This window comes from Lathyrus oleraceus, chromosome 3 (genome assembly GCF_024323335.1).
Source record: "Lathyrus oleraceus cultivar Zhongwan6 chromosome 3, CAAS_Psat_ZW6_1.0, whole genome shotgun sequence".
Taxonomy (NCBI): domain Eukaryota; kingdom Viridiplantae; phylum Streptophyta; class Magnoliopsida; order Fabales; family Fabaceae; genus Lathyrus; species Lathyrus oleraceus.
In genome coordinates, this window is record NC_066581.1 from 284,555,902 (window position 1) to 284,564,557 (window position 8,656).

Below are 8,656 nucleotides of genomic sequence, written 5' to 3' on the forward strand. Positions count from 1 at the left end.
AACACTTTACCCTCAAAAGGATTGTAGAAGTAATACCCTCTTGTTTCTTTAGGATACCCCACAAATAAGCATTTGTCAGATTCGAACTCAAGCTTAGTTGAAATTTGTCGTTTCACATAAACTTCGCAACCTCAAATCTTCATGTAAGACATATGTGGTTTCTTACCACTCCATATATCATATGGTGTCTTCTCAACCTTTTTGGATGGAACATGGTTAAGTGTGTAAGTTGCTGTCAATAGTGCATGTCCCCAAAAGGAGTTTGAAAGATCGGCGTGACTCATCATGGATTGGACCATGTCTAACAAGGTTCAATTTCTTCTCTCAGATACACCATTCCATTGGGGTGTTCTAGGAGGAGTAAGTTGGGATAAGATCTCACACTCTTTCAGATGGTCATCAAACTCTAGGCTCAAATATTCACCACCTCGATCTGATCGAAGAGTTTTAATATTCTTACCTAGTTGGTTTTATACTTCATTCTTCAAATCCTTGAACTTTTCAAAGGACTCTGATTTGTGTTTCATTAAATACACATAACCATATCTACTGAAATCATCAGTAAATGTGATGAAGTACTGAAAACCTCCTCTGGCTGGTATGTCCCGTGGTCTGCATATATCAGTATGTATGAGGGCTAAAAGATCATTAGCTCTTACACTTTTTCCTGTGAATGGAGACTTTGTCATCTTTCCAATTAAACAAGATATGCATGTCTCATATGATTCATAATCAAAAGAGTCCAAGAGTCGATCTTTATGGAGTTTAGAAATGTGTTTCTCATTTATGTGGCCTAATCTACAATGCCAAAGGTAAGTTAGATTTAACTCATTAGGTTTCATCCTTTTAGTATTAATGTTATAAATAGGCATTTCAAGATCAAGGACATATAGTCCATTATTCATTTGTGCAATAACATAGAATATATCATTCAAATAAATGGAGCAACAATTGTTCTTTATTATAAATGAAAAACCAAACTTGTCTAAACAAGAAACGGAAATAATATTCCTGCTAATTACAGGCACATAATAACAGTTCTCTAACTGAATTATTAAACCACTAGGTAAAGTCAATATATAAGTTCCCACGGCTAAAGCAGCAACCTTTGCTCCATTGCCAACTCATAGGTCAACTTCACCTTTTGCTAAATCTCTACTCCTTTTTAGCCCCTGCACATTGGTACAAATGTGAGAACCGCATCCAATATCTAATACCCATGATGCAGAAGTAGATAAATTAATTTCAATAACAAAAATACCTGAAGTTGAAGTCTCTACTTCATTCTTCTTATCTTCCAGGTACTTTGGACAGTTTCTCTTCTAGTGTCCGGTCTTACCGCAATGGAAGCAGGTGCCTTCCTTTGCTATGCCTCCACTAGGCTTCAAAGCAGAAGCAATGGGTTTGGGTTTGGCAACTTCCTTGCCTTTCCCTTTATCACCCTACTTAGTGGGTCTTTTGTTCTGTCTCTTTCCATTTTCGATCATCAAAATGGACTTCCCTTTTGACTTCAGATTCTGCTCAGCAGTTCTTAACATGGCTAGCAGTTCAAGAAGAGATTTGTCCATATCATTCATATTGAAATTAAGGACAAATTTACTGAATCTATCTGGCAACGATTGCAAGATCAAATCAGTCGCAAGTTCCTTTCCGAGGGGAAAACCCAACCTCTCAAGGTTCTCCACATACCCAATCATCTTGAGCACATGGGGACCTACAGGGGCTCGCTCATCTATCTTGCTTTGAAAAAGGGTTTTTGAAACTTCAAACCTTTTATGACTCGCTTGCTCTTGATAGAGCATCTTCAGGTGTTCGATCATATTGAACGCTGCCATGTTCTCATGTTGCTTTTGCAACTCTGAGTTCATAGTAGGTAGCATGAGGCAAGCAGTTTCATTGGCATCATCGACATGCTTCTTATAAGCATCTCTTTCTGCCTTAGGTGCAGAACTAGGAGGTTCCTCTTCAGGAACAGGTTTCTCCAAGACATACAGCTTTCTATCATGTTTGAGGATAATCCTCAGATTTCGGTGTCAATCCAGAAAATTTGTCCTAGACAATTTTTCCTTATCAAGGATTTATCGCAAAATGTTGTTAGAGGTGTTTGTTGTCATGGTAATCTACATGAAAATAATAAAAATATAAGTATCAATAACATATTTAGTTAGACCTTTAATTAAATATGCTCCCACTATTTTACTCAAAACAAATGACCCTCACCATTTGATTCGGAAAATCTCGTTGGAAGATTTTCTAGTGGGTCGAAACTAGGTTATTTAGGTAGGAACTCCTTCCAATTGTATCTAATACAACTCTCGAATATTTTAGTTGGGTGAATAACTCCTTATTCCAATCCATCACATGGATCATTCCAACTCTTGCTTCTAAACATATATAATCTTATTATAATTTGTTTAGTTAAGTTTGACCCATTATTTTAGCAATTTTATATTACAATTATCCCATCGCACCTTACTAATATAGAATATGCACCTCGCGTAGGCGAAACCTACATTATTCGATATTAGTCTTGATGAGTGCTAAAACTTGGAAAACATAAACTTAATATTTAATTTGAGGGAGTTTGCAGTTATTTTGATCTCACCGACTTATTTATCATATAAATCGTCTCTCAGATGCATCAACATACATTCACATGCATCAACATACATAATGAAACAGTTATGGCCCCTAGCGCAATTGTTCTCCCAAGCCAATGAGAGAACCTAAGCTAACCTAATAACGATCTAAGCTTCTCCAAGCAAGATCTTCAAGGTTGTCCTCCTTTGATATTGTATTCTTCTCTTTCTTCATAACATTACATTACATAAAAGAAACTCATTTTACATACGAGGGAGTGAGATGAGAAAAGAAGTTACATTAAGAGATTAAAAGAGAGGCATGACACGTAAGTCGTATTTTAAAATCCCAAAACAAAATAAAGGAAAACTAAGGCCATAACCGATCACCACAAGATAATAATAATAAACACATTATTATTATTAATTTAAATTCTGTTAATTAATTAAAACCAAATTAAATTTCGGCAACTGATCACACTACGCAGAGTCAGCCGGGGGTTCCGCTGCCCGGTCAGCGGACGGTGGTTCCGCTGACCGTTCAGCAGACGGGGGTCAAGGGGGAAGCGCCCCCTGCGGGGGTGCAGGGGCAGCGTCCCGATGCAAAATTTTAATGAACATTTCATTTGAAATCGACGTCGTTTTTCGCATCAACACTTGATACTTTAAAGCACAATTCTTGCACAGTCACAATCCTAATCACATAACTCTTTGACATCACAACCCTTGTGCCGTCATGAGCCCTAATGCACCAATTTCAGACCGTCAAACACACCTCGATTGTTAATTCAGTATGATTGATCAACATGTCATTGCTTCACCATACTAATGTCGGATCAAGAAGTAAATGACCATTGATCGCTCAAAGGAAAACAACCATTAAGTGTTTGAATGAACGAAACAGAAACAGTATATCATATATACTATATTTTGCATCAGGATTACTTATATCATATATATGACTTGATCGATCTCAATTGCGTAACCTATGGACGATCGATGTATCGCTGCTTCACCATACTAACATCGGATTCTGAAGCATAGTCAACATCAATCATCCAAATCGTACACACATGATGCCAAATTTAATTACTCGTTTATTCTTTGATTCATTCTGTCTTTTAATCGTATTAACACAGAAGATATAGAAAATAAACAGCTATCAGATGCATGGTTTCGTAAGTGGCTTTGATACCACTGAAGGAGAAGAGCGATCCAAAACGCAACAGAATTTTAAAAAATTCTTCTTTAGTGATCCTTACGAATGGGCATGATCAGTGATAGAATCGTTACCTCTTGTGGAGATTGAAACCTTTGATGATGATCTACGGAGCGATTACGAACATAAAATGGTGACAACGCCTTTACTCAGTCCACACGAACAGATTCCTTCAATCTCAGTGCTAGCTGCTACGAATGAAGGCTTTGAGTGTGAGAGGGAGAGAGGGAGAGAGAGAAAAACTAAATTCCAACTGCACAAATGCTTTTGCACACGGGTTCTATTTATAGAACCACTCTTGTGGGTTGCGAGATAAAAAGCCCACTTAAGTGTATGTGGCCCATATCTTATAATATGCCAAAATCACTTAAGTGCATGGTACCTTACCATATTTCGTATTCTACTTAAGTACACCGTACCTTACGATGTTCTACAATTCACTTAAGTGCAACGTACTTTACGGTGTTCCTTAATTACTCTATCTCTCATCAATCCATCCTTTTGTGTGTGACCATGTAGGTTTTCACGACATTGGCAATTATATTAAATCACGTATTTAACATAATAAATAGTGAGCGGTATCTAGCAACACATTACTGCTACCCAAGACACGAAAATGTCATGTGATCTGAAAAATCCTTTTGTGATAATACTTATGTGTACAATTACCCTTTTACTCTTATGTCTATATTGAACACAAGGCATAGACCGCGTCATCCTTGTCCAGTTCAATATTGGGCTCGTAGACATTTATCCTGTTATGCAGGATGGACAAATTCCATCTAGGTCACTCATGTCCCTCATCATTCTTCGTGGAGTACCCATCAACTGTCTTTATGGTCATCCAGTTACGGACAATGTTTGATCAACAATAAGACACTCGACTCTACATCTAGGGTACATAGTGGTTTCAGGTCAAAGGGTGGTATACACCATTATCACCATGAGAATAACTTATGACACTTAGCATAACATTCTATATAGTATTCTCATAGCGGGTCAATCCAGTATAAATATTACTCTCAATATTCATACTTATGTTTAAGACTTGATAACTCCTTATCCATGATCCATGAGATGTGATCATCAGTCTATATACATAATAGTCTTAATGCTTTAACGTTATCCCACTTCACAACAAAGCTCGATTACAGATACTTTAAGAATAACGTCCTTATGTGTAATGGGATCTCATGATTAAGTCACACTTGATACATTAAACGGACTAGCTATTCCGCGGACTTTATTAAACAAACATAATAAATAAAAAGCCTTTTATTATTAATAAATAATTCGATACGAGTACCAAAAGTATTGGCCTCTAGGGCTTACACCAACAGTTGTCGACTTTCTTCAATAAAATAGAGTTTCACCATATACCTTGCAAAGAGAATCAAATGGAGGATGCTCTAGATACTCTGTCTTCTATGTATAAAGTGAATCATTGGAATGACACACCCAGTATCACGATCATGCGTCTTGATAGACATGCTCACATGTTTGCAGCAGAAGAAGTCACAAATGATAAGCCTTGGTATCATGACATTAAGTGTTTCCTCCAGAATTAGGAGTACCCGCTTGGGGCATCCAACAAAGATAAGAAGACTTTGAGAAGATTGGCTGGAAATTTTGTTATGAATGAAGATGTGTTGTACAAGAGAAACTTTAACATGGTTTTGCTCAGATGCGTGGATAGACACGAAGCAGACATGTTAATGCAATAAGTTCATGAAGGATCCTTTGGTACTCACGCCAATGGACACGCAATGTCTAAAAAGATGTTAAGAGTAGGTTACTATTGGCTGACAATGGAATCTGATTGTTGTAAATGTTGGAGAATAGCCATCCAAGGCGCAGCGGAATTTAAAAATTTCTCCATTTAATGATCCTTACGAATGGGCATGATCAGTGATAGAATCGTTACCTCTTGTGGCGATTCAAACCTTTGGTGCAGATCTCTGATAATGATCAAAACCTTTGATACAGATCCACGGGGCGATCACGAACGTTGAACGATGACAACGTCTCTACTCAGTCCACACGAACGGATTCCTTCAATCGCAGTGCTAGCTGTTTGTGAATGAAGGCTTTGAGTGAGAGAAAGAGAGATACGAAATTCCAACTCTTTAGTTGTGTTGTATTCCCATACAAAGCTTCTGCACAAGAGCTCTATTTATAGAACCACTTGTGTGGGCTTCAAGCCAAAAAGCCCACTTAAGTGCATTTTGGCCTATATCTCATAATATGCCAAAATCACTTAAGTATTTGGTACCTTACCATATTTCGTATTCTGCTTAAGTACACCGTACCTTACGATGTTCCTTAATTATTCTATCTCTCATCAATCCGTCCTTTGTGTGTGACCCTATAGGTTTTCGCGGCGTTGGCAATTATATTAAATCACGCATTTAACATAATAAACAGTGAGCGGTATCTAGCAACACATCATTGCTACCCAAGTCACGAAAATGTCATGTGATCTGACAAAACCTCCTGTGATAATAATTATGTGTATAATTACCCCTTTTCCCTTATGTCTATATTGAACACAAGGTATAGACCGTGTCACCCTTGTCCAGTTCAATATTGGGCCCATAGACATTTATCCTGTTACGCAGGATTGGCAAATTCCATCTAGGACACTCATGTCCCTCAGCATGCTTCGTGGAGTACTCATCAACTGTCTTTATGGTCATCCAGTTACGGATAACGTTGGATCAGTAATAAAGCACTCAACTCTACATCTAGGATCCATAGTGGTTTCAGGTCGAAGAGTGGTATACACTATTATCACCATGAGAATAACTTATGACACTTTGCATAACTTTCTATATAGTATTCTCATAGCGGGTCAATCCGGTATAAATATTACTCCTAATATTCATACCTATGTTTAAGACTTGATAACTCTTTATCCATGATCCATGAGATGTGATCATCAGTCTACAAACATAATAGTCTTAATGCTTTAATGTTATCCCACTTCACATTAAAGCTCGACTACGGATACTTTAAGAATAGTGCCCTTATGTTTAATGTGTTCTCATGATTAAGTCACACTTAATACATTAAACAGACTATCTATTCTAGGGACTTTATTAATCAACCATAATAAAGAAAATGCCTTTTATTATTAATAAATAATTCGATACAAGTACCAAAAGTATTGGCCTCTAGGGCTTACACCAACAATCTCCCACTAGCACTAGAGCCAATCAGGCATACCCCGTATGCCCATTGATCTAGTATGGACATCATGCTTCTGCTGCGCAATAGGCTTTGTTAGTGGGTCAGTTATATTGTCTAGTGTAGGTACTTTACATATTTTCACATCTCCTTTATCTATTATCTCTCGAATGAGATGATAACGCCTAAGTATGTGTTTGGATCGTTGGTGAGATCTAGGCTCCTTAGCTTGTGCGATAACACCATTGTTATCATAATAGAGACCAATGGGATCCATAATGCTAGGGACTATGCCAAGTTTATTGATCCAAATAGCTTCCTTTGCTGCACTAAAGGCAGCAATATACTCAGCCTCAGTTGTAGAATCAGCAACTGCATCTTGCGTTGAACTTTTCAAGCTCACAGTGCCACCATTTAAGCAAAACACATAACCAGATTGAAATCATTCATATTAAAGCGTCTCAGCACTTTGTCTATGTACTCTGAATTAGGCCAAGCATTTCATGATCTATCTCTATAGATTCTGATAGGCTGCTTCACCCAGGTCCTTCATAGAAAAGTATTTCCCCAACCAAGCCTTTACTTGTTGCAGGGTAGGGATATCGATTCTAATGAGTAATATGTCATCTATATATAATACCAGGAATACGATCATGCTCCCACTAACCTTCTTGTAGACACAAGGCTCATCTTCGTTCTTGATGAATCCATACAACTTTATTGTTTCATCAAGGCGAAGATTCCATGAGTAGGTCACAGGCTCATCTTGATCCATGAGTAATACATCACCTTGATCAGATATCCATATATCTCAAGTAGGTGACGTATCCTGCCTGACCTACGCTGGTCTTGTTCTATTTGAGCAGGTTGCTCTTACACAACTACTTGTGTTTCCTGCTCTAATTCCTCCATAGGTGTATCGATACTTTGTGATTCTTGAATTTCTTCAAGTTCTACTTTCCTCCCACTGATTCCTTTGGAAATAAAATCCCTTTCTAGGAAAACTCAAGTTCGAGCGACAAACACTTTGCCCTCAGAAGGATTGTAGAAATAATATCCTCTTGTTTCTTTAGGATACCCCACAAGTAAGCTTTTGTCAGATTTGGGCTCAAGCTTAGTTGAAATTTGTCGTTTCACATAAACTTCGCAACCCCAAATCTTCATGTAAGACATATGTGGTCTCTTACCACTCCATATCTCATATGGTGTCTTCTCAACCTTTTGGATGGAACACGGTTAAGTGTGTAAGCTGATGTTAATGGTGTATGTCCTCAAAAGGAGTTTGGAAGATTGGTGTGACTCATCATGAATCGGACCATGTCCAACAGGGTTCGATTTCTTCTCTCAGATATACCCTTCCATTGGGATGTTCTAGGAGGAGTAAGTTGGGATAGGATCCCACACTCTTTCAGATGGTCATCAAACTCTAGGATTAAATACTCACCACTTCGATCTGATCGAAGAGTTTTAACATTATTACCTAGTTGGTTTTAACTCGTTAGGTTTCACCCTTTTGTATTAATGTTATTAATAGGCATTTCAAGATCAAGGACATATAGTCCATTGTTCATTTGTGCAGTAGCATAGAATATATCATTCAAATAAATTGAGCAACAATTGTTCTTTATTATAAATGAAAAACCAAACTTGTCCAAACAAGCAATGGAAATAA